Here is a 25,510-nt window from a genome sequence, read left to right on the forward strand (position 1 = left end):
CCCTAATTACTTTAACTGATTTGGATGTGGCATGACCTTGAAGCTTGACCTGATCCTGGTTGTCCTCTTCTGGGCACTACCAGGCTTACCAGTGTCCTTCCTAAAATTTGGCACTCAGAACTCAACACCATATTTCAGATGAGGTCTGTCAGGGTAGGGTACAGAAGTGCCATCACTTATCAAATCCTGGAAGTGATGTCTTTCAATGAAGCTTTTTACCCTGTGGTTAATTTCATCACTAAATCCACCCTATGTAAGAACTGCAAACAATTAACCACAAATAAGTAAGTATGTATGGCTCATATCGAGGATACAAATGTCCCTTTTCACTTAAGCAAATGCTCCCTCAAGTCAGTCCATGAGCAGAAATAAAATTAAGCTCCATTATATCAGCCCAGAGAAAATGAGAAGACAGATCAACAAAGCTCATCACCCTTATGTGGCAGGAGATCCTTTAAATCTGCAGAGCTTGATGAGTCCATTATGGAAATTGGGAATTAGGAGCTGAAAGGAACATAATAGTGGTCATTTTGTTAAAAAGCGTCTCGCCCATCAACAGCTTTTACCAGGTGCGCTGTTGACAGATGACCCAAAGGTGGAAAGGAGAGCTAACAAGCTGAATGATGCAACTACCTTTCCAGCTTTTATTATGCATTCCTCTGCTCCAGGACCTCCCCGTTCAGCTAGAAGAGCCTCCTTACTGTTTGTTCCTGTTTCACATGGGACACACACCTATTTGCCTCCTCTGCCTTTTTGCACTGGCTGTCTCTCCTGCCAAGAATAGCCAGTCTCATCATCTGTGCCTCTCAGAACCACTAGTTTCTTTCAAGATTCACCTTAAACACTGCCTTCTGCATGAAGCTTTTCCTGATTCTCAGAGCTGTCATGCACCTCCCGAGCACCCCCTGCATTTTTTCCTCACTTAATAGTATTTTGCTTTTTCCAATTACATGTAGAGATAGTTTTCAATATTCCCTTTTATAGTTTTGAGTTCCAATTTTTTTTCTCCTTCCCTTCCCTCCCTCCTCCCCAGGTTGGCAAGCAATCTGATATGGGCTATGCATGTACAATTATAATTATTAAACATATTTCCACATTAGTCATGTTGTAAAAGAAGAATCAGAGCAAAAGTGGAAAATGGTGAGAAAGAAAACAAACAAAAAAAGAAAATAGGATGCTTCAATCTGCATTCAGACTCCATAGATGTGGATAACATTTTCTATTATATACACCTTTTGGAATTGTCATGAATCATTGTATTGCTGAGAGCTAAATCTATCAAAGTTGGTCATCACACAATGTTGCTGTTACTGTGTACAACATTCTCCTGGTTCTGCTCACTTCACTCAGCATCAGTTCATGTAAGTCTTTTCAAGTTTTTCTGAAATCTGCCTGCTCATCATTTCTTATAGAACAATAGTATTCCATTACATGCATATACTACGACTTGTTCAGCCATTCTCCAATTGATGGACATCCCCTCAATTTCTAATTCTTTGCCACCACAAAAAGAGCTCCTATAAATATATATTTTTTAATGCATGGTTCCTTTTCCCTTTTTTTTTTAATCTCTTTGGGATACAGACCTAGTAGTGGTGTTGTAGGATTGCTGGATGGAAGGGTATGCGCAGTATGCCCTTTGAGCATAGTTCCAAATTGCTCTCCAAAATGGTTGGATCAGTTCACAACTCCACCAACAGTGAATTATTATTCCAATTTTCCCACATCTTCTCCAACGCATCTGCATTTTTTTTGGTAAATATTTGATATATGCTTATATGATAGAATGTAAGCCGATTAAGCATGGGTATAATATACATAAGGAGCTTAATAAATGATTTTTGATTGAGTGATTCTATTTTTTAAAAGTTCTTAGCAGACTGAAACAAAATTTAAAGGGAGAATGTCACAATTTATACTTGTGTTGATATACTTGGCTTTTAAGCAAAAGTAAGGGAAATTGTGGCTAGATAACTGCCCTTCTAAAAAAAATCTGGGGATTTCAGTGGACCCAAAGCTTAATAGGAGTTAACAATGAAACACAGCAACCAAAGGATAATACAATATATATAAACAAAAGTTCATCTAAACTTGTACTGCATTAACTTCCAGGAAGAAAGTATTGATTGTCCTTCTTTATCTACCCAGGTAAGATGACATAAGGAGTATTGTGTTCAAATAGATATTTTACTATAGCAAAACTAATCGTTAAGGAAATTTTCCTTATTTTGAGTCAACTTTTTAGTAATGGGCTTTCCCCATTAGATCGTGAGCTCCTTCAGTACAGGGATGGTTTTATGTTTTTTCTTTTTTTCAGTCCAAAGCAGGCACGTAATACATTTATATGGACTCTGACTGTGACATTAAAGATATTGACCATGTCATCCCTAAATGTTCTCTGTTCTAGGCATCTCAAATTCCTTCAAAATATCCTTAGATAGCTTGGTTTGTGGTTCCTTTACACTTGTGTTCCATTTTTTTTAGATGTGCTTCTCATGAGATAGATCCCATAGTTCCAGTCTGCTGAGAACATTCTAGAACTCAGCCATCCCTTCCCGCTTTGTGTCACCAGCAGATTAGATCTGTTTGCCTTCTATGTTTTCATCCAAGTCATTGCTAAACAGTTATTGATCAGAGAGTGTGTAGTTTTGAATATGGGCAATGTGTAGTTCTGTAAGGGAGCAGGGGAGTGATATGATAGGAATTATGTTTCACAAAGATTGGTATGATAGTTGTGAGTAGACTGGATTATAGAAGGTTACAAAGGGGTTTTTCCTGCTATATATTTTGAAAATATTCAACAAAACAATTGGAATTAATATAGTGTCAAAGGAGATAACACGTATAGTGCTTTGCAAATTGTAAATCGTTATATAAATGCTATTGTTATTTTCGTTATTATTGCAGCATTTCAGTATAACCTAGATATGGGGTAGCATGACCTTTTCACCTGTAAAAAAAAACAACAACAAAAAAACCCAACATTTGATTGTAAGCTACCTGAAGGTAGGGACTGTGTTTTGCCTCTTTTTTTATCCCTAGTGCCTAGCACAGTGCCTGGCACACAGTAGGCACTTAATAAATGTTTTTTGGTTGATCAGTTGGTTGATTAAAAGGGGCTAATGTTGCAGGAAAACAATTTTTTTATAGACCAGCCTTTCACTAACTCTAAAACATCGACCTTCAACCTTATGAATCTGCCGCCAGGATATCAACGGTGCGGGATTCACGGGTCACAGGTGCAGTAAGCTGAGCCGCTGAGAACAACAGACTTTTTCCCTGCATATTCTTGTCAATTTTTGTTAATTAAAAAATCTTATTTAGAGAACACACAGATTAATTACCTTTAATTTTCCATATATAAGATATGACTGATGCAAGTTAGATTGTTGTTTTCTAACCCCAGGTAAAATGGAGTGCCTTGTCACCAAACTTAACTGTTTGAACTTCACTTCTCTAAAGAAGAGCTTCTCTTCCTCCCACTAATGGGCTGACCCATGCCATTTTCACAGCTTCTGATGCCATCTGTTTCAGCTTGTCCTCAGCTATGATTTAGAATGAAGGTTTAATTACTTCTTTAATGACTTTCTGTCATTCAGTCTTAGTATTAAATGCCCTCAAACAGCTTGTTTCTTTTGGCATAAACTATCTCCTTTGGAGTTCCTAATAGTCTTTAGATTTCTTCCCCTTTATCCTTTACAAATGGATTTGATCCAGTTTTTAAGAGATTCTTCACCAGCTCCTATCCCAGCTATTGCTAATCTACTTAATCAGGGCTACTCTTTTAAGGGAGTGATTCAACCTGGCTTTTTTAAAAGAGAGGCTCCTCAGCCAGTCAACAACAAGAATTTATGAAGCACCTACTATGTGCCACTATGGTACTAAATGCTAGGGATACAAAGAAAGGTAAAAATCGGGTGGAGGCAGCATTAAAACAATTATGTACAAAGAACACCGTAGGGAATTTCAGAGAGGAGCACAAAGGTTAAGGAGCACTAGGTAAAGCTTCTTGCCTAAGGTGAGATTTTATCTAGGACTCTGAAGAAAGCAGGGAAAACTGGAGGCAGAGATGAGGAGGAGAGTTCCAGGTATAGCAGAGAGCCATTGAAATTACCTGGGGTCCCAGAGATAGAGTGTTTTGTGCAAGGAACTGCATAAAAAGCCAGTGCTGTTAGATTGTAAGGTATATGCAATCTAAAAATGTAAGAGGGGACCAGATTATGAAGAATGTTTTTAAAATTTTTATATATTTTGAAAGGGGGACTGCATTATTAAAGGCCTCCCTCTCCCTTTATGTTTTGAAACTACCCAATAAGACAAAACACATTTGTTGACCCCATGCTTCGCTTTGATAGCAAATATCTCACTCCTAGAGCAGCCATATGGCTTTCAATAAGACCTTTCATTGTAGCACAAGAATATTGGCAATGATTTGCAATTCCCCGTCTGGTAGTTCTTGAATATCATTTTTATTTATTAAATTAATCATTTGACATAAATAGATGATTGTGGGTGAAGAACAACTCTATTCTTAACTTGACTGTGGAGACTTTGGGAGAGTTGTTGATGCACCCTCTGCCCCATAAAGAGCCACAAAGCATTTATATTTACTCATAGGTCTGCTGAAAAGATGAATTACTTGTAAATTTCTTTATAGAATAAAAATGGGAAAAATTGCTATTGAGTTTTTAGGTGGTAAATATAGTGTCTTTTTCATATACCACATTTTTTATGGATAGATGTCATACTTTGTAGAAGACAAAGAATTAGATACCAGCTTGCACTGTCTACAGTTTTCTTTGTGCTCAAGTATGTTGACTGCTTGCCATTATGCTTCTAATTTTAAAATTGCAAAAGGGATGAAGCAGATGGCAATATTTCAGGGTATTTTACCTCCAGGATGGTATACTTGAGAAAGAATCTGTGTTGGCCAAATCCATATCCATAATCTAATTCCTTGGATATCATTTGATCAGCCCAGGGTTTCTGTACTCTCCCCTATAGTCTTAAAGTCATTTGAATTTATTTAGTTTTAATGTTAGTAACTAAAATCTTCCTCTGATATTTCATTATGATGCAGTGATAACTCTGGATTCTTGAAGGTTATACCAATAGAGCATGAGATCCAGGAGATTCTATCAAATTGGAAAGACTTTAGGGGTTGGCCTGGTATGGTCTACTGTTTGTCGCCCAAGTACCAGCCTTCCTAAGTTTGGGGAAGTTCATCAGCATTGTCATCAGAGTGATTATTTTTTGTTTAGCTTCAGCAACTCTTCAGTGCAATTAAGTAAATTGTTAAGAAATTAAGATATTCATTGTAGGGAGATCATAAGATTACAGGACTGATGTGAGGATTAAATGAGATAAGTAAATTGCTTTGCAAACTTTGTTCCTGTTGTTGTTTTAGGGGTAAAAGGACCTTAGAGGTCATCTAGCTTGATTTCCTCATTTTACACAGGTCAGAACTGAGGCTCAGAGAGGTTAATCATTTGTTCAAGATCATAGCTTATAAGCATAATAATAACAATAGCTAACATTTACATAACACTTACTAGCATTAGCATTAGGTAGCATTTAGAACCACTTACAGTCACAGTGGTTAAATGTTTTACAATTGACATCTCATTTGATCTTTATAGCAACCCTAGAAGGTAGACGCTATTGCTATTCTCATTTTACAGATGGGGAAACTGAGGCAAACAGGAGCAAAGTGACTAGCCCAGGGTTGCATGGCTAGAAAGTGGATTGTAACTCATGTCTTCCTGACTCCAGGCCTGGCATGATCAACTGTGCTACTCCTCTCTCTTTATAAGATTGACACGTAATTGTCGGTACTTGGATTTCAACTGAGATCTTCTTAATCCAGACACTCCCTTCCCCCTATACAACGTCATCTTGCCACTCTAGGGAAAGCCAGTGGAGGACAATTTTAGGAGTGGTAAAGGGCTTGAATCTATGCCATATGAGGATTAAATGAAGGTGCTTGTGGTGATTAGTCTAGAAGAGTCTTGGTTAGGATATAAAAGTCCTATTTGAAGGACTCTTAAGCAGGAGGAGGATTAGAGTTTTCCTATTTGGCTCTAGAGGGACTTGACTAGGAGCAGTGGTTGGAAGTGCACAGAGGTCAGCGTAAGCCTTCACTTAAGAAAAATCTGCCTGCTAATTAGGACTGTCCCAAAGTGGAGTGGGACACCTCGAGAGATGATGGAGTCCCCCTTGTTGGAGTTCTTCAAACAAACGTTGGATGACAATGTATTTGTTATTTTACATAGGAGAGTCTTCTCCAGGTATGTTTTAGACCAGATGGTTAATTTTAGAGCACTTTCCAAATCTGACATTTTGGGATTCTGGCAATCCATCTGTTGTCTCTGGGCCTTTCACTGGTCACACCCCCCATCCCTAGAATATGCTCATACCTTACTTCTACCTTATGGAGTCCTTCTCTTCCTTTAAGTCACAGCCAAAGCACAATTTCCAACGTAAAGTCTTTTCTCACCCCCCAACTCCCAAATGACCTTGTATTCATTTCATATATATTTGTACTTATTCATTTTATATTTAAATTTTATATATTTTATATATGTATTAGTCTCTCTCACTTGAGTGTAAATTCTTTCTTTTTCTTTGTATTCCTAGCAGCTAGTCAGTACCTGGCACACAGTAGGCGCTTACCAAATGCTTTTTGATTGCTTAATTGACCCTGGGACCTTGAAGCAAGTGTAGTAAGATAGCTAGATAAAGGCCCATTATCTTCAGTTGAAGGATTCACTCTGACATCTTAAAACACAGATTCTTAATTGTGATTTTGAAATGAGCAAATCCTCTTATATCTATACACTGTCTACCCTCACCACCATTCAGGTGTTTGTTCATTCACTCATTCCATCAATACTTCTTATACTCTGCTAGCTTTGTGACCATTCCTGCAGTCACTATCACTTTATATTCCCAGTTTCTGACTAGAACCTTTACCAAGCTTCTGTAGACAGAATCACAGTGTTTATTTCATCTCCCACACATTCCCTAGTAGAAAATAAGCTTCTTGAGGGCAGGTGCTACCCTTCCTCCATCTTTTTAAAGTATACCCAGTTCCTGACATGTGCTAGCCGTATAGCAAATGCTTAATAAATGTTTGTTGAATTGAATCAATTCTTTGTGATGCTATGCATTTGTTCTGTTTCCTAAAGCACCAGTTTTGAAAGGGCCTTGAGGAAGGCATTGACCAACATTTCAACATTCCCTTATTGGGGAATAGGGAACATCCATGCACAGGTAGATAATGACTGTGGGCCTAGTGCCTCTCTACTTCCTCTTTTTTTTTTCTCTCTCTCCCTGAAAAATTCCATATCTTCCTGGCAGCCCCATTTTCTGCCACAGCTGCCTAGAATATATTATTGCTGACATTTTGTATGCAATGACTGAAGAGGGTGTGCAGGGCTTGGTCTGCAGTCACTTTTCATGCCAATGCTTTATTTTCTAGGTTTAATCTCTGGAATTCGCTCTTTCTAACAAACCTTGGATTTCTCTGTACTTCATTTGGCCTCTCTTCTCTTCAAGCCACTTGAAAACTATCCACTCTCATTAGTACTCTTAACATCTCTGTGGCTTGGGTAAGTAGTAGAATGTCCGTTATACTTACCAGGGAAAAGTAAACAATACTGAAAGGCTACTATTATTTGTGCTAGGATTGGAAATTTCCATTGTACTGTTAAAAATGTGCTAGATTTGTAGTTAAGAGAACCTGAGTTTTACTGTAGCCCTTGAACAAATCACCTGACCTTTCAGGGTTCCGTTTCTTTCTTTGTAAAGTGAGGATGTTATATATGGTGACATCTAAGATTCTTACAGACTCCAAATCTATAATTGTATTTATAGGTGGAGGAGTTTTCTTCCTCTGCCTTTCTTAAGACACATCAACTTTCCAGGTGCAGAGGAATATTTGGTTTCATTAAACTAACAGGGTCCCATCATCCTCAGGTTACAATATGTCCCCAGACATATGGCCTCCAGGCCACATTCTACATTCCTGGGTATGGCCTTTTGACTGAGTCCAGGTTTTACAGAACAAATCCTTTCATTAAGGGGGTTTGTTTTGTGAAGTTTGGATTCAAAGGGCTGTACTTGAGGACCTAGAAGGCCACACATGGCCTCGAGGCCACAGGGTCCCCACACCTCATTTAGATAGTAAGGAAAAGGCAAAGGCAAACAACTAGTGTTGTTCTTGTTAATATCATGAGTCATTCTTCTCCTTTCACCAGAAATGATATCTCGTTTGGGCTTCATGGAATGTGGTGTCTTGAAAATAATAGGAGCCTAATGAAGACTTTTTGGAAAGAAAGAAGGAGTAGAGGAGGGAAGACCATAGAGAGACAGAGGGTGGATAAAGGAGGAAGTAGAGATCTGAGTGGAGGATAGAGACAGGGGCAGGAGGGGGAGAGGGAGAAGGAAAAAGGGGAGTAAGAAGGAAAGAGAGAATGAATATATTTAAATGGCCTTCAGACTTCTTCATAAATCAAAAATGCTGAGATACGACTTCTCCCCAAACCTTCAATAGGTTCTCTAAAAGACCACTCATTTATCTGAGGTTCAGGGTCAGAGTCTTGAATTCTCAGTGCATGTAACAGGGATGAGAAGAATTGAGGCGAGTTCTATATCTTCCAGCTCTACAACTGAGATTCCCCATCTGTTGGGGTGGGAAAGGGCAATTTCTCAAGTTGTTTCATTCCCTAAACTGTCACTTAACTTTTCTTCCAGTTCTCAGAAGCTAAATCCACTGCTCCATCTCATAAATCATTCTCGGGAGGCCATGACATCGTTTCCTTCCTTATTGTTCATAAATTATGAGTGTTTGGGAATCTGGCACATAGGATTCACTCACATACACAGATTCACACACAAATGAACATACACACACCTAGCCACAAACTTGAAGCTGAACCAGATATAGTTGTAATTATTATCTTTCAGTATAATACAACAGATCTGACATCCCTACAAATTGAGGTCCACATTCAATTTATTTGACTTCTATCAAATGGAAACTGATTCTGGGAAATTTTTAAAGATTCTTTTAAATTGAGAGAGAGAGAGAGAGAGAGAGAGAGAGACAGAGAGAGAGACAGAGAGAGACAGAGAGAGACAGAGAGAGAGAGAGACAGAGAAAGAGGGAGGAAGGGAGGCAAGGAGGTGGGGGGCAAAGGTGTAAAGGGGCAAAGGCAAAAAAGCAAAGGGCTATATGGAGGGAGAGAGAGAGACCATATGGAAAAGCTCCATCATTTGTGGGCATGTTATAGAGTTGGCTTGCTTGTTCAACCTGATTTCTCATTTTTGGTGTCTGCTTAATGTTAAGGTCATGAGTCTGGATCTAGTCATGAGGTATCCTGATTTTGCTTATACTTTGTAGAGACAATGTACAACCTTGAATTTGAATCACAGAAGCGTGGCTTCTAAGCTGGAAGGGACTTAGGAAGTCTTCTAGTCTAATCCTATAACTTAATAGATGAAGAAACTGAGGCCCAGAAAGCCTAGTTTAAGACCAAAGAGGTAGGAAGTTGAGATTTGAACCTAAGTCCTCCCCTTCAGAACCAATGTTCTAATACAGGAAGAACTTACAGTTACTGATTCCTTGGCTTTGGTCGACTTACCAGATCTCCCTAATTCCCATTGTTTAAAAAAATCTATAAAATGTGTATAACAAAAGGTGGTCTAATTAAATGAGATATAACGTGTACCATGTTTTGCAAACTTTAAAAGACTTTTAAAATGTGAACTATTATTAAGCCATGATTTAGGAAATATTTTTAATCCCTCTGAAAGATAAGCTTCATATATATCAAGATGTGCACAAAGGGTTAAGGTTAAATCAAAATGTGCAACACTTGCTATAGTTAATGTAATGTTTTGAAATGTTATTACTTTACATCTGTTGATCACAATGAGCCATAATCTACTTAGATCCTCTTAGCATTAGAGGCAAAGGAAACATTTACAAGGTAAGTTACTAACATCTCTAATTCATGATTTTACATTTAAATTTCTACTTATTTTCACTGATATCTTAACTGTGAGGAAATGCTTTGAAAAACTCATCCATTAGCATTGACTTAAAATACGGTATTTCATTTCAAGCAATTATGTGGCTTTTAGGGTTAAAAATCTAATGAATCTGTGATATCATCTACGTGGATGCTTTCCTAAATGATGCATATTGCATATCATTCAACCTGTCCATCCCATGCCATTCTTATGCATGTTCAGTCATTTATCAGTCATGTCTAAGTCTATGTGACTTCATTTGGGGTTTTCTTAGCAAAGAAACTGGAGTGGTTTGTGATTTCCTTCTCCAGCTCATTTTACAGATGAGGAAACTGAGGCAAATAGGGTTTAGTGACTTGTCCAGGGTCACACAGCTAATAAGTTCCTGAGGCCAGATTTGAACTGGGGAAAGATAAATCTTCCTGCCTGTAGGCCCGTTTCTCTGTCCCCTGGCCACCTAGCTCCCACAAATTCACCGGAGGTATTCACCCAATGCCCTCATGATATTTCAAGGATGTCAATGAAGCACTCAGGTTATCTGCTGGTTATGTCTTCCTCTGGCTCCTTAAGGGCAAGGACTGTCTTTGGCTCCTTTGTTGTATTCCCGGTGCTCAGCAGAGTGCTTGGCATACAGTAGGCGCTTAATAAATGCTTATCGATTGATTGCTACCCAATCAGCCCAACTTTCTTTTTGATCTTACCTTTCTTTGATGATATTCTTTATCCTGCTTTTTAGTTCCTTGTTTGTAAGACATAGCAGCCTGTTCACATTGACCATGTACCTCCTCATTGCCATGGGGGATTTTTTTACTTTAATCATTTAGAAACCACTGTATGTCATTACTTATGGCCATACAACAACACCAGAAGAATTTTAGTAGAGAGTCATGCCAAGAGTGACCACTCACTACCTGATATTTACTGATATATTAGTAATGAAAGGATCACCAGAATGACTCTTCTTTTTGAGTCATGGAGAAAATACAGTTATATATCCAAAGTTTAATTTATAAATCTTCCGATTAATAAGACTTTTAGAATGAGAATGGTAGACAATGTGTTAAGGTGGACAAAGAAAAAAAAAGGATATCAAGGTGGCTAGGTGTGAGCAAGAGTTGGTTAGAGTCCAAGAACGTTTAAGAACCCTTCAAGGGTTCACTGTGGCGAATTGTCTGTTCCAAGATAGCCTTGGGATTCTTGTTGCTTTGCAAGAAACTAGTTGAGAAAGAGTGAATACCTTGGGCCAGTTATCATTTCCTTTTGCATGTAAATGTGGTTGGTGAATTCCACCATGTATTTCTATTTCTATATGTATACATATGTGAGTGTGCTTATATTTGTAAACACACATTCAAAAATTCACATATAAATTCATATATATGGATATATATACATTATGCACACACATGTGTGTATGTGTTTATATATAGACACATATGTATATGTGCATATATGAATAACATGTTTTACCTACTGTATTTACACATAATAGCCTATATAGAAATAGAAAGGAAGTGATGCTCTACAAGAGACATATGTGGTATCTTAAATCAAATGCTGTATTTGGAGTAAAGAAAGACCTGATTTTGAATCCCACTCTTGGCTTTTGCTAGTTATTTGACAAAAAACAAATCACTTAAAATTTTCTGAACCTCTGTTGTGTCATCTGTAAAATGAGTATAATAACACCTGTGCATAGACTTATTCACTCATTCAACAAACATTTACTAAGTAGCTAGATGGAACAGTGGATAGAATTCTGGACTTGGAGTCAAGAAGGCATGAGTTTGAATCTTTCATCAAACACTTCTTACCTGTGTGACCCCGTGCAAGTCACTTAACCTCTACCTTCCAAAGTTTCTTCATCTATAAAATGGGGATAATAATAGTATCTAACTCATTTTTAAAATGCCTTGTAAATTATAAAGTGTTATGTGGATTCTAGTGATGATGATGATGATGATGAATCATCTAATATGCATCAAGTACTTTGCTAGGCACTAGGGATACATTTAAAAAAAAAAGTTCCCTTAAGAAGATTACTTGGGGAGTGGGTGGGTGCCCCAAACAATGCATACAAAGATAAGTACATTAAAAATATATACAAATGAATTGATGGATACTAACAACTGGATATGGGAGAAGGTGTCAGAAAAGGCCTAATGTGTAAGATGGAACTTGAACAGAGTCTTGAGGAACACTTCAGAGTCCAGTCCCCTCATTTTGCATTTGGAGAAACTGAGACTCAAAGAGATTGATGATTAACATTAAATAAGTCAGGTAGTGAGTGGAAACTCATTTTCTCCTGCTTGCCAAAGAGTGACATTGTTTAGGTGAACAAGATAAAGCACTTTCAAGAGGGACTTTTTTTTTCCGGGGCGGGGAGGAGAAGAAGGGAGATACAATTAAAACCAGTTTTATTAACATTTCGTCCAAAACTCCTTATTGAAATTGAGAACTAGAGAATTTCCATGCACAGATAGGCTCTCTGTAGAACCCAGGGCAACACACCCCCTTGAGGGTTTTGGCAAAGTTGTGTGGGCCCAAGGAGAAAGTCAACTAACAAAATGTCCTATGATTTAAATAATTGAGAAAAGACTGGCATTTTAGGAATGGACAATTCCAATCCTCACATCTGATATTAACTGTTCATATATTCACAACTGGCAAATGCCTAGTTTTAAATAACACATGTGTGTGACCTTTGAAGAAAATTACCAGTGTCTTTGTTTAGAGCACATAGGGCATGGATTTTGCCAAGCTTTCCCCACTAAATGGAGTCTATAACTCCAATATCATTGCCATGTTGTCAGAGAGTGGCACTTCATTAAGATAATATGACCTTTAGAAGAGTCTTCCAACCTTTTACTAGGTCTTTGGTAACGTGAATTTATACTTTAATTCCTAGAGCTTTTTGATAAAAGTAATTGAAGGCTACATTTGTTATTTCTCTTCAGCTATACATTATGAGGTAGACTTTTTTTTTTTGAATTTTGAAAATGGCAAAAATATCAGGGGGAAGTTAGTATATTTGTCCAAGCCATGAATTATCTTGTGCCCAGCTTGAAAAGGTTTTGCCAGCATTAAAGTCAAATTGGCAAGTTTGCTCTCCCGAAGGTGGGATGAAATTGGGGAAGAATTGGTTACAAAGAGAGAATGAAACCCATTCTTTTTATGCTAAAATGATTGTAATATTTAAGTGCTAGCTTTGGCATCAGAGAACCTTTATTCAAATTCAGGTTCTGCTATTTATCTTGTGACTTCGTATAAGTCTCAACCTCTCTGAGCCTCAGTTTTCTCATCTGTAAAATGAAATGACCTGTGAGGTACCTTCTAGCCTTTTATTTATGATCCTATGTACTTCTAGGCTACCTTTGTAAGGAAACTAAAAGAAGTTCCAAAGACTTTAATTTTTTGGTTTTTTTTTTTGGTTAATAATAATAGGGAGAATGTGTTTACAAATAAATTTGCCGTGTGGTAATGTCTGGGCAATATCCATCACATCTTAATGTCTTACAAAGTAATTTCATAGGAGCAGAGGATCATAGATTTTGAGCTGGAAGTGAGACAGTGTTAATAACTGAATAGGGGGGTGGGGATAACTTGGGAGTTTATTACTTACAGTCAAGCCTTTCATTTAAATAACTCAGATTTTATTCTCAGCACCTGTTGCCACATACTATTTCCTTTTTACGTAAGAAGAAAAGTGGCTCTGGTGATTTTTAGCTGTATTTTTCTATGAAACTGTTCTTCTTTTTATTCTGTGTGATCTTGGATAAATGACTTCTCTTCTTTGAAGCCTCAGTTTCCTCATTGGTAAAATGAGGGGGTCAGATTAAATCACTGTCTGCTTTAGAATCTGTGATCTTTTTGGCCCATGGTGTCAGTGCCCTCCAAATTGCAGCATTCTGCTTCGAAGCTCTGATCTCCCCACTCTCCTTCTGCCCCTGAGCCTCAGTCACTAGAAGTGTTTAAGCTGGTCTGGGATGACCAAGTCACTAATATAGTAGGAGGGGAGGTATATCAGCTAGCTTTCCATTTCCCCTAGTCCAGTGCATTGAACACAGTGAGTGCTTAATCAATGTCTATTCACTTCTAAGGTTGGAGGGAAGGCTGAATGAGTTGGAGATTTCTAAGGTTCATCCCTGCCCTCCTGGTCTACGAACATTTGACTAAATAATTGTAGTCAAATGTGTGAAATTAACTGAGGGCACTTTGTGATGGTATTGTCAGATATGGCTCCATCCCTTTGAAGTATTGTGAAGGAAAACTTGGCTGGCGATTTGAGCAGACCACCTTATTCATGACCTGAGATAATTGGGGGCTAGCTGAACATTTGAAGACACATCATAGAGGGGGGAAAAAAGGAGGAGGTGTGGCACCATCCTCGGTTTTATGTTCAGCATTGGCTGCCTTTGTCCGCTGCCATCAGGGAGGGTAGGTGCGACTTTAAACAGTCTTCCTTTCTTTTCCTACAGGCAAGCTATTATTCTTTAAAAAATAACTGCCTGTTTTATACAGCTTTCTTCATCTAACCCACATCCATTAGAAAGTACAGAAAACAAGGGGATAAATTCCAAAGATGGCGGAGGTTGAGTGGTGCATGTGGCTTTGTGTTCACTATCATGTTTTTGGAAGTGTCTGGAAGTCTCCCCTCCAGCCTTTAATTTATGTATCAAATTGTGCTGTCCTGTTAAAATTCCAAGGCTCTCATCCACAGAAGTCATTCAACAAGTATTGATCGAGCCTTTACTCTGTGTCAAGTACTGTGCTAAGTTCTATGGATACCAAGAAAGGCAAAAACAATTCCTTTCCTCAAGGAGCTTGCATACTAATGGAGGAGACTTCATGCAGCCATAAGGTTACACACACACACACACACACACACACACACACACACACACACACACACACACATGTATACATACATACATGGTATATGTAATATACATATGTGTGTATATGCATATATACAGACGTGTGCATGTGAGCACTTGCACATACAAACGCACAGACATTAAGGAGAGTCCTCTAGCTATGAGGGATAGACAATACAAAGCCATGAAGTAGGAAGACGGAGCATCATATGCAAGTTACAGCAAAAATCCTAGTGTCACTGGATCATGAAGTAGATGGAGGAAAAGAAAATGTATGAAGACTAGAAAGGTAGGAAGCGGCTATGTTATAAAAAGGGCTTTAAAAGCTGAGTGGAATAAAAAAAAATATCAGAGATGATAGAGATCCACTGGAGTTTATTAAGTGGTAGCAATGGCATTCTTGGACCTGTGCTTTAGGAAAATCATGTTGTCAGCTGAGTGGAGGGTGGACTAGAATGAGGAGAGATTTGAGGCAGGGATACCAACCAGCTTCTTCCCTGTAACTCAGAGTAAGATAGAAAATTAGAGTGCTTCTCACAGCCCAAATTAAACAGCCTCTCAGTGGAACTTCTTACAGCTCGGATGGACCCAATAAAGCTGGACAACTCCCTGTAGCTCCCTGACTTCCTTCCTTCCACTTAGCCTGTTGACAATTTATAACCTCTGCACCATCTGGGGAACAGGCTGTTGGCCGCCAAGTAGACTCATTAACATTCCCCTCTAGGAACTCTTGCTGCTTAATTAGCCTGTCTGTAGGATCCAGGAGGCGAAAGCCTTAGGTGGCTGAGTACCAGATCCTGGGTTCTCTTGTCTTCTGATGTCAAGGTCATCCAGGATGCTGCCAAGACCTGATATGAAACACAGGGCTCACAGTTCCTGGTTGTTGAAGAAAACTCAAGGGCTTCAGGTATAGTAAAGCTTGTCCAAGTTAAGCAAGTGGCAAAAGATGAGAGTGATGCGCTCCTAGGAGTAACTGCTGGGTTATGTGACATCCCTCTAACCCCCTAGGCCATCAGGCCTTGTCTACGATCCAACCTTCTTGTCACAGCTAGTCAATATCATTTGTAATACACCATCTAAGCCCAATACCGAACTCACTACATATGCAATAATTAAATGCACTAGATTAATTAAATCCTCCAAGAGCATATTGTGCAAAGTATTAGCATTCCAGACATATTGATTTTGGGAGAACTTTCTCAACTAGAAAGTCAGAGAAGCATTATGGTGAGAGATAGCTCATCAATTTAGAGTCAAGGATATCATTGAGTGAATGGCCTCGAACTCTTGGTATGCTTATAGAAATTGATAGGGTGTCCTCTTACAAAGGATGGCAACCAGGTGTTTTCTGAAGGAAAGAATAAGGAGTAATAAGGGTCATGTAAGGCATGTGATAATTGAGGTAGGTATATAAATGGACTTCTTGATTAAAACTTATTAACCCTTAAATGAAATGCCAATTATAGTTGTCTATTCTCGTCTCCTGGCTGACTTTAAGAATCAAATATAAGGCAGGCAGCAGAAGACTGAATAGAATTCTAGACTTTTAGTCATGGTAAACTGGGTTCAATTGCTGCCTTTAAGCTATATGAATCTAGGCAAGTCACTTAATTCCCTGAGTCTCAGTTTCCTCAACTGTAAAATGGAGCTAATAATATCTGGAGCACCTACGTATCCCAGGGTTTTTGTGAGGCTGAAATGAGCCAAGGTTTGAAAAGTAGTCTATAACTTTAAAGTGCTGTGACACATTGTTACTACTCATATTTGCATCTGTGTTTCAAATGATAAAGTCTTTTTTTAAAATTTTTATTTTTTAATTTTTTTTTCCATATGCTTTTGAGTTGAAAATTTTTCTCCCTTTTCCTCCCCCCCACCCTCCCCAAGACAGTGCACAATATGACATAGGCTTTACATTTACATACCCATTAAACATATTTTCACATTAGTGAAGTTGCAAGTAAAAATTAAAACCAATAGGAGAAACCATCAGAAAGATGAAACAAAACTCAACAGAAGGTAAAAATAAGTGATAGTGATTCGACTTCCATAGTTCTTTCTTTGGATGTGGACAGCCTTTTCCATCACAAGGCCTCTGGAGATGTCTTAGATCCTCGTAATGCTGAGAAGGGTTCAGTTTAACATTCTTAGTCATTGCATAACGTGGCTGTTATTGTGTACAAAGTCCCCGTGGTTCTGCTCACTTCACTCAGTATCAGACCATATTAAGTCTTTCCAGGTTTTTCTGAAGTCAACCTGTTCATCATTTCTCATAGCACAATAGTATTCCATTACATTCATATATCACAACTTGCTGAGCCATTCCCCAATTGACGGGCATCCTCTCAATTTCCAATTCTTTGCCACCACAAAAAGAGCTGCTATGAATATTTTTGTACATGCGGGTCCTTTTCCCATTTGTTTGATCTCTTTGGGATACAGCCCTAGAAGTGCTATTGCTGGATCAAAGGGTGTGCACATCAAATGATAAAGTCTTGATGGTAAATATGATGCAGCTATAATATGGAGAAGTTGAGATGTCATTGGCATAGAGAGAAAATATCTTCCACAAATGCAGATTGGTAACTGCTCTGCAAATTATAACTGGACAAAATTGGCTGAGGGCACTGAACAAGTAGGATGGGCAGCCAGTATGGGTTAGAGTCAAGACTTGAACGTGCTCCAAGGTTATCTCTCTACCCACTTATGCCACACTGCCTTTTCATAGTGTAAATTATCTTCAGAAAAAAATAATAAAGTTTACAAAGCTCTTTTATCACAATAAAATTAAAAAATATATATGTCCAGGGATGGATAGGGTAAATTTCATTAAGAACAAAAATAGGATTGGGAAATTTGAGAATAGGATTATACAAATACAAAATGGGAGATGAATTGACTGGCTAGTGGTAACAAAATCTGGGAGCCATAATGGGCCACAATTGGACTATGAGTTCATAAATATTAGCCTTAATTTTTAAGTCAATATTCCTGAGATAATATCTGTAAAACAATAAAACAAAAAGGAGCCATGAAGCTTAACCATTAGTGGTGCACTCTGCCAATTTTGGGAATCCAAATTTGAAAAAAGATGAGCTACTTGAAAAGGGAGCGGAGGAGGTCAATAACAGCGATTAAAATGATGGAAAATATTAGCATGAACAAAGCCGAAATGCCTTGGAATTACTTAGCTCAGGAGAGAAAAAGACTAATGGGATAATTCAATAATGATCTTCAGCACTATGATGGGTTGTTAGAAGTAAGCCGATCGGATCAGCTGGGTTCCATCTCTACTGAGGTGGAAATAAAAGGAAATCAATGTAAACAGGAATGGGGAGATTTTATGGTACATACCATGGAGAACCTTCTAGACTCTCATGATTATTATTGAGCCAGGGAAACAATCTCAGTGACATTTATGGAATCTTTTAAAACAAACAAAAACAAACAACAAAAAAAAAACTCCAGCAGTGGTGTTTATTCTGGAAATGTGGTGATCGGTGAATTTAATGTCTTCTAGAGGATCCTCCAAATCATACTATCATAAAAGTCTAGATTCAACTGCCCAGTGAAAATGACATAACCTTGAAACTGATTGACCTATAAATAGATCACCATCAAGGAGGAAAGATAGCTAAATATATTTAAAAATGTATACCCTCTCTTCCAAACCCACACACCTTTAATATTTCACATCTGTACCCCTTTCCTTTATCAACTGGGAAAATACATTGGCAAATGGAAAAATAAAAAATAAAAAGACCACCTTCAGAACTGAACCAGCTAGGCCAAAAGATGGAGGTTTAGAGTCAGGGTGAAAGGGCAACTGACTACAGAAAGGAGACATCATAATATACGATTTCATTCAATAAATGATTAAATGCCAAATATGGCATTGTTAGAAAATAGCAATCCAAAGACCAGCTCCAGCAGTCAAGGAGCTTCCGTTCTGTTAGGGGATACAACATGTAAACAGATAAGCAGATAGAAGATGACTTCAGAGGGGAGAGAATGTTAACTATGGGAAAGTGGACGGTGTTCACATGGGAGATTATACCTTTGGTGAGTTGTGGAGGCACAAAGCATTCTGGATACTAGTAGCTGATGAGGGTGTGCAAAGGGTTGGAGGCCAGAGATGGGATTTGTCCTTCAAGAAAGAGCGAGTCAACCAGTTTGTTGCTTTAACATCAAGTGTATAAAGGGAAGGAATAGGAAACAAATAGAAAAGCCGAGTGGAGCCAGCTCATGAAGGCTTTTGAATGGAAACCTTTAATTCTCTTCTAGAGGTATTATGCTTTGGGAAGATGATTTTTGTAGTTGAATGGAAGCTAGATAGGAAAGAAGGAGAGACTGGAAACATCTACCATTTAGGAAGCTATTGCAATATATGTGAAAGCTTCCTGAGGTCCTAAGCTAGGCTGGTATTTGGGAGTGCAGAGGAAGGGACAGACACGAGAGATGTTGTGGAAGGACAATGAATAAGATGTAGAAACTGATCAGACGAGGACTGAAAGATAGATAGCTTGGCCATTCAGTTTGACAGAGCTTTTCAGCATTAAGACTGAAGCCTTCCAGGAGCCGGAAGGAAAGGTCACGGAATAACACTGATATCACACTTTGGCTGCACATTTAGCGCTGTGATTAAGTGCGTCAGCTCAAGATGCCCAAGATAGGCCAGCCTCCTTCACAGTCGCAGGGCAGGACATAACTTCGGCCTTGAATCCTTTACCCTTTTAGACGGCTCTTATACCCGACCCCATTCCAAAGAAAAGAAGCCCCTGGTCTCATCTCTTTCAGTTTGCTCCTTTATGTTGGAATCTTCCACATCCTTTGCTGCCTAAGAGTTTCAGCTGTTACTACACTGAAATTTCTTATCATTGAAATCAAGATCTTTATTCTTTCTTTCCTCTGTTTAGAATCTTCATATATAGATTCTATGCAGATTTATATCTTCTCCCCCTGCAATAAACACTGAGAAAGACAAGGCCCCATACTCACCTTCTCCCCCTCCCTCTCTCCCTCTGTATACATGCCTATATATGTATATGCGTATGTGCATGTGTGTATATATGTATATGTACGTATGTATACACATACATATACACAGACACAGTAGTTACAGAGAGAACAGTGAAGAGAGTGATTTTTGAGATGACTTTGAAAAGTGGATCATCCATTTTTTAGGAACAGAATATAGCACTTGCAGAGATGTAATTTAGACTTAATATAAGTAGAAATGTCTTAACAATTAGAACCATCTCTGAGTAGGACAGGATGCTGCTAAAGGTATTGGGTTCTTTCTTGCTAGAGTCCTGTAAGTAAAAGCTGCCTAATCACCTGTTGGGTGTGTTGTAAGGAGAATCTCATTGAGAAACTGGTGGAACTGGGTCCCTGCCATCTCTAAAATCCTATACAACTGTGATTTCCGTGCTTTGAGATTCATCCCACTCTGGCCTTCCTGATGACGGGGGTGACGTTCCCGTTAACTATCCAGAAGAGAGAACAGCTCTGCCGTTTTGGTGCTCCGACGTGATTTCATCCCTGCTGGCCTCCCTATCGCACAGCAATCCTGACAGCATTATTGATAGCAAACGAAGCTCAAGGTCATGGGCCTCGGTGTGTTGTTCATGGTATGGTAATCTTGTTTCAGGAGATTGCCGGCTCAGCTAGTGCTTAGCTAGATGCTGGGAAGATAAATTTGAACTTGCCTTGTGACACCACTCAACTTGTAATCATGATTGTTATCAATGTCTCTCCATCCTATTTGGAGGGCAGGGAGTTTGGCTGTGAGGGCGCTGGTGGGTTTTTCCACTGCGAATGGCGTTTAAAATGTCCCGCTATCTTTCCAGAGTAGTAGCTAGGGATTACTACTGTCAAGAAACTAGAAATGCATTTTATTATTTAGGGCAGGAAAATACAAGTGAGTCATTTCTCTTCAGCAAGAAAGCTGCTGAATTCATCATTTGATCTCATGACTCTTCTCTTAAACAGCCATTTGGGCTGGCCTGTATTGGCCTCCCTCACTTTGACTGGTCTAAGAAATTTACATGATTGACCCAAAACTTCTTCACCTGTAAACTGTAGGGTTTTTAAAAAAGTCTTTCTCAATGAAAACAATTTTTGCCGATCCTTTCATTACAGCTATTTTCTTGTAAGAGAATGGGGTTGGAAACACCTTCTGCCTTCTTTATTTGTCAAGAGCCTTTTTTAAAAAATGCGTTTTATACCGTCTTAAGAAAATTAAGAAATGATAATAGCTTACAAAGGAAAATTGATAGAACATTTTAAAGTTTTGCACAGTGATTTACATACAGAATATAATTTGATCCTCACAACCACCCTGGGAGATAGGTGCTAGTATTATTATTAATTTTATAGAAGAGGAAGCTGAGGCTTACAATGATTAAGTGACTTGCCTAGGACCCCTCAGCTAGTAAGCATCTGAGGTAGAATTTGAATTCAGGCCTTCCTGATAGCAGGTCCAACATAGTATCCATTAAACTATAGTGTTTCTCAGTGAATCAAGATCAAGGGACAATGTGAAAATTTGTATTTGTTACCATTATTATTATTATTATTGCTATTTTATTTTATTTTATTTCCAAAAAATGGGATGGGCTGGATCGGGGGTTGTAAAGCATGTTGCTTATGTAATAATTTGTCCTTTAGGATTTACAATAACTACTGAGTGTGCAGTATGGTTCAGTAGAAACAGGGCTGATCTGATTGTCAAGAAGATCTGGAAACAAAGCCTGCCTTTGACATAAACCACCTGTCTGACTAAGGTTAGGTCACAACCTTTCAGGGCTAGAGGTGACTTCCTAGTCTCCAAGGTTACAAGTGAATTGCTAGAATAGGGAATTTTTCATATAGGGGGTTCCTTCACAGAGATGAAACCCCAAGATCCTAGGTCAAGATTAGTCATTAAAAAAAGAAATGCAATATATTTGTAGTGATGAACTGTGTAAAAATGTGTTTAAAAACAATATTGTGAAATAGAAAAAAATGCGGGATTTGGAGTCAGAGGCTGCTGCTCATTTCTTGTCCAATGAGATAACATACATAAAGAGCTAACCTTGAAGCTTGATATAAATGCTATTATTATTATCATCATCCTCATCATCAATGTGTATGACTTCAGGCAAGTCCCTTTTCCTGTCTAAGATTTTATTTCTTCGTGTCTACAATGAAAGAACTACAGCAGAGGCTAACAGAGCTCACTTCCAACTCTGCCTATCATCCTACGAGGTACCTAATGAAAATGACGTCTCTTGGAATATTTTCTCCATGATGTCTTGACATCATGTTTTGACTGGTAATTCAACAAGGTCACAACCTATGCAGAGTCTTCCTTCCAAGTGATTGTTCCTTGGGCAGCACAGTTCTAAAGCAACCAGAAGACCACAAATCCTTGGGCTTCAGGGTCACCCCAGAACCAGTAGGGCTACCTCACTGGATCTGCTATTTCTTCTTACTGGAGCTGAGAACAAGCCAAGGATCTTTTCACTTGGTTATGCTCTCTTCCATATTCTCAGAGATTCAACCACCCACACAAAGGGATTTATATTTGCCTGAAGGGGATCTTTAATTTGTAATCAGCAGCTCAAATCTTGCCCAAAGAGCCATGTTTGGGGAAAAAAAAAAAGCACTGCTCATTTTAACCCCTTTTCTGCTATGGAGCCTGGGCAGCCATTGGAAGTCCTAGTGAAAGACAAAGAATAGTAGAACAGAAGGCCTGGGGAGCAGCTTAAGTGTGATATTAGGAATTAGAGATGAATTTTACCTTATCGGTTTTGGGGTCTAGCTAAAATATTGTAATGACATTCTGGTAATGTAAAGATAAATACATTTTTATTATATAGGGTGGAAAAATACAAGTGGGCCATTTCTCTCCAGCCAGAAAGCTGTCAAATTCATCATTTGAGCTCTAGTCTTCTTTTAATCAGCCATTTGGATTGGCTCATATTGGCACCTCCCCTTTGGCTAGTCTATGAAACATATGATTGACCCAAAACTTTTTTTTACCTTTAAACTATGGGATTTTTTCAAGCCTTTTTCAATGAAAACACTTTTTTGTTGATCCTCTTGTTAGCAGTTATTTTCTTGCAAGAGAATGAGATTAGAAATACTTTATATCTTTATTTGTCAGAGGAGGATTTCTTTTAAAAACTTTATATCATCTTAAGAAAATTAATAATTTATAATAATAACATATTGATAGAGCATATAGTAATGTAAAATATATGAAGATCAAAAAAGGCAGAGAAGTGATATTCTCTTTTTTTATTTGTTAAGTATCAGTTTTATTAAAATGTATTCAAATAGAAAAAGAATAATATTAACCAAAAACTATTATTGTTTTTTTCTTTTTTTTCTTTTTTTAATATAAATTTATTTATGTGTAGTTTTCAACATTCATTTCCACAAGTTTTTGAGTTCCAAATTTTCACCCCGTCTCACCCTCCCCCACCCCAAGATGACATGCATTCTGAATATCTGTTCCCCTACTCTGTCTTCTTTTTGTTCTCTCCCCACTTCTCTTATGCCCTTCCCCTTCTATTTTCCTGTAGGGCAGGATAGACTTCTGTACCCCATTTCCTGTATTCCTTATTTTCCCATAGCATGTGAAAACTTTTTTTTAAACATATGTTTTTAAAACTTTAGGTTTCAAATTTTCTCTCTTCCTCCCTCCCCATCCACCCTCATTGAAAAGGCAAGCAACTCAATATAGGTTGTACATGTGCAGTTATGCAAAACACTTCCATAGTAGACATGTTGTGAAAAACTAACTCTATTTCCCTTAATCCTATTCTGCCCTCCCATTTATTCTATTCTTTCTTTTGACCCTGTTCCTCCTCAGAAGTATTTACTTCTGATTACGCCCTTTTCCAATCTGCCTCCTCTCTATCATCCCCTGCTCTCTTGTCCCCTTCTCCCCCTATTTTCTTGTAGGGTAAGACAAGTTTCCATACCCAATTGAATGTGTATGTTATTCCCTCCTTAAGCCAAATCCTATGAGAATAAGATTTACTCATTCCCTCTCACCTTCCCCTGCTTCCCCTCCACTGTAAGAGACTTTTCTTTTCTGTTTTTTTTTTGTGAGATAATTTACCCCATTCTACCTCTCCCTTTCTTCTTCTCTGAGTATAATCCTCCTCATCCCTTAATTTTATTCTCCAGATATGACCCCTTAATCTTCAACTCACCCTGTGCCTTCTATCTATCTATCTATCTATCTATCTATCTATCTATCTATCTATCTATCTATCTATCTATCTATCTATCTATATATACATACATATAATTTTTTCCTCCAACTACCCTAATACTGACAAAGGTCTCATGAGTTATAAATATCATCTTTCCATGCAGGAATGTAAACAGTTCAATCTTAATAAGTCTCTTATGATTTCTCTTTCCTGTTTACCTCTTCATGTTCCACTTGAGTCCTGTATTTGAAAGTCAAATTTTCTATTCAGCTCTGGTCTTTTCATCAGGAATGCTTGAAAGTCCTCTATTTCACTGAATGACCATTTTTTCCCCTGAAGGATTATACTCAGTTTTGCTGGGTAGGTGATTCTTGGTTGTAATCCTATCTCCTTTGCCCTCTGGAATATTATATTCCATGCCCTGTGGTCCTTTAATGTAGAAGCTGCTAAATCTTGTGTTATCCTGATTGTGTTTGCACAGTACTTGAATTGTTTCCTTCTGGCAGCTTGACCTGGGAACTCTGGAATTTGGCTATTATATTACTAGGAGTTTTCCTTGGGGGATCTCCTTCAGGAGGAGATCTGTGGATTCTTTCAATTTCTATTTTGCCCTCTGGTTCTACTATATCAGGGCAGTTTTCCTTGATAATTTCTTGAAAGATGATGTCTAGGCTCTTTTTTTGATCATGGCTTTCAGATAGTCCAATAATTTTTAAATTCTCTCTCCTGGATCTATTTTCCAGGTCAGTTGTTTTTCCAATGAGATATTTCACATTGTTTTCTAATTTTTCATTCTTTTGGATTTGTTTTACAGTGTCTTGATTTCTCATAAAGTCACTAGCTTCCAATTGCTCTATTCTAATTTTTAAGGAAGTATTTTCTTCAGTAGTCTTTTGGACTTCCTTTTCCATTTGGCCAATTTTTTTTTTAGGGCATTTTTCTCCTCATTGGCTTTTTGGACCTCTTTTGCCATTTGGGTTAGGCTATTTTTTAAGGTGTTATTTTCTTCAGTATTTTTTTGGGTCTCCTTTAGCAAGCTGTTGACTTGTTTTTCATGATTTTCTTGCATCACTCTCATTTCTCTTCCCAGTTTTTCCTCTGCTTCCCTTACTTGCTTCTCAAAATCCCTTTTGAGCTCTTCCAAGGCCTGGGACTGATTCATATTTTTCTTGGAGGCTTTGGATGTAGGAGCTTTGACTTTGTTGTCTTCTTCTGGTTGTATATTTTGATCTTCTTTGTCACCAAAGTAAGATAATATAGTCTGACTCTTTTTGTGCTGCTTGCTCATGATCCCGGCCAATTACTTGAGTTTTAAACTCTTTGTTAAGGTAAGAGTCTGCTTCCAATGTGGAGAATGTACTGTCCCAAGCTTCAGGGGTTTGTGTAGCTGTT

General features: G+C 38.2%; 1 protein-coding gene across 4 annotated transcripts in view; it reads left to right on the forward strand.

The window, feature by feature from the left end:
- Nucleotides 1-25,510, forward strand: part of NAALADL2 (N-acetylated alpha-linked acidic dipeptidase like 2) — a 1,446,698-nt gene that overhangs the window by 616,558 nt on the left and 804,630 nt on the right. Inside the window, exon 1 of one of the 4 annotated variants that reach the window (XM_078147180.1) lies at nucleotides 7,485-7,610. The exons of the other annotated variants lie outside the window; for them this stretch is intronic. The gene's annotated coding sequence lies outside the window, so the exon portion shown is untranslated. Of the gene's footprint in view, nucleotides 1-7,484; nucleotides 7,611-25,510 lie in introns of those variants that run through there. 4 annotated transcript variants of the gene reach the window in all.

Source organism: Phascolarctos cinereus, unplaced genomic scaffold (genome assembly GCF_003287225.1).
Source record: "Phascolarctos cinereus isolate Bilbo 61053 unplaced genomic scaffold, phaCin_HiC Scaffold_7;HRSCAF=346, whole genome shotgun sequence".
NCBI lineage: Eukaryota > Metazoa > Chordata > Mammalia > Diprotodontia > Phascolarctidae > Phascolarctos > Phascolarctos cinereus.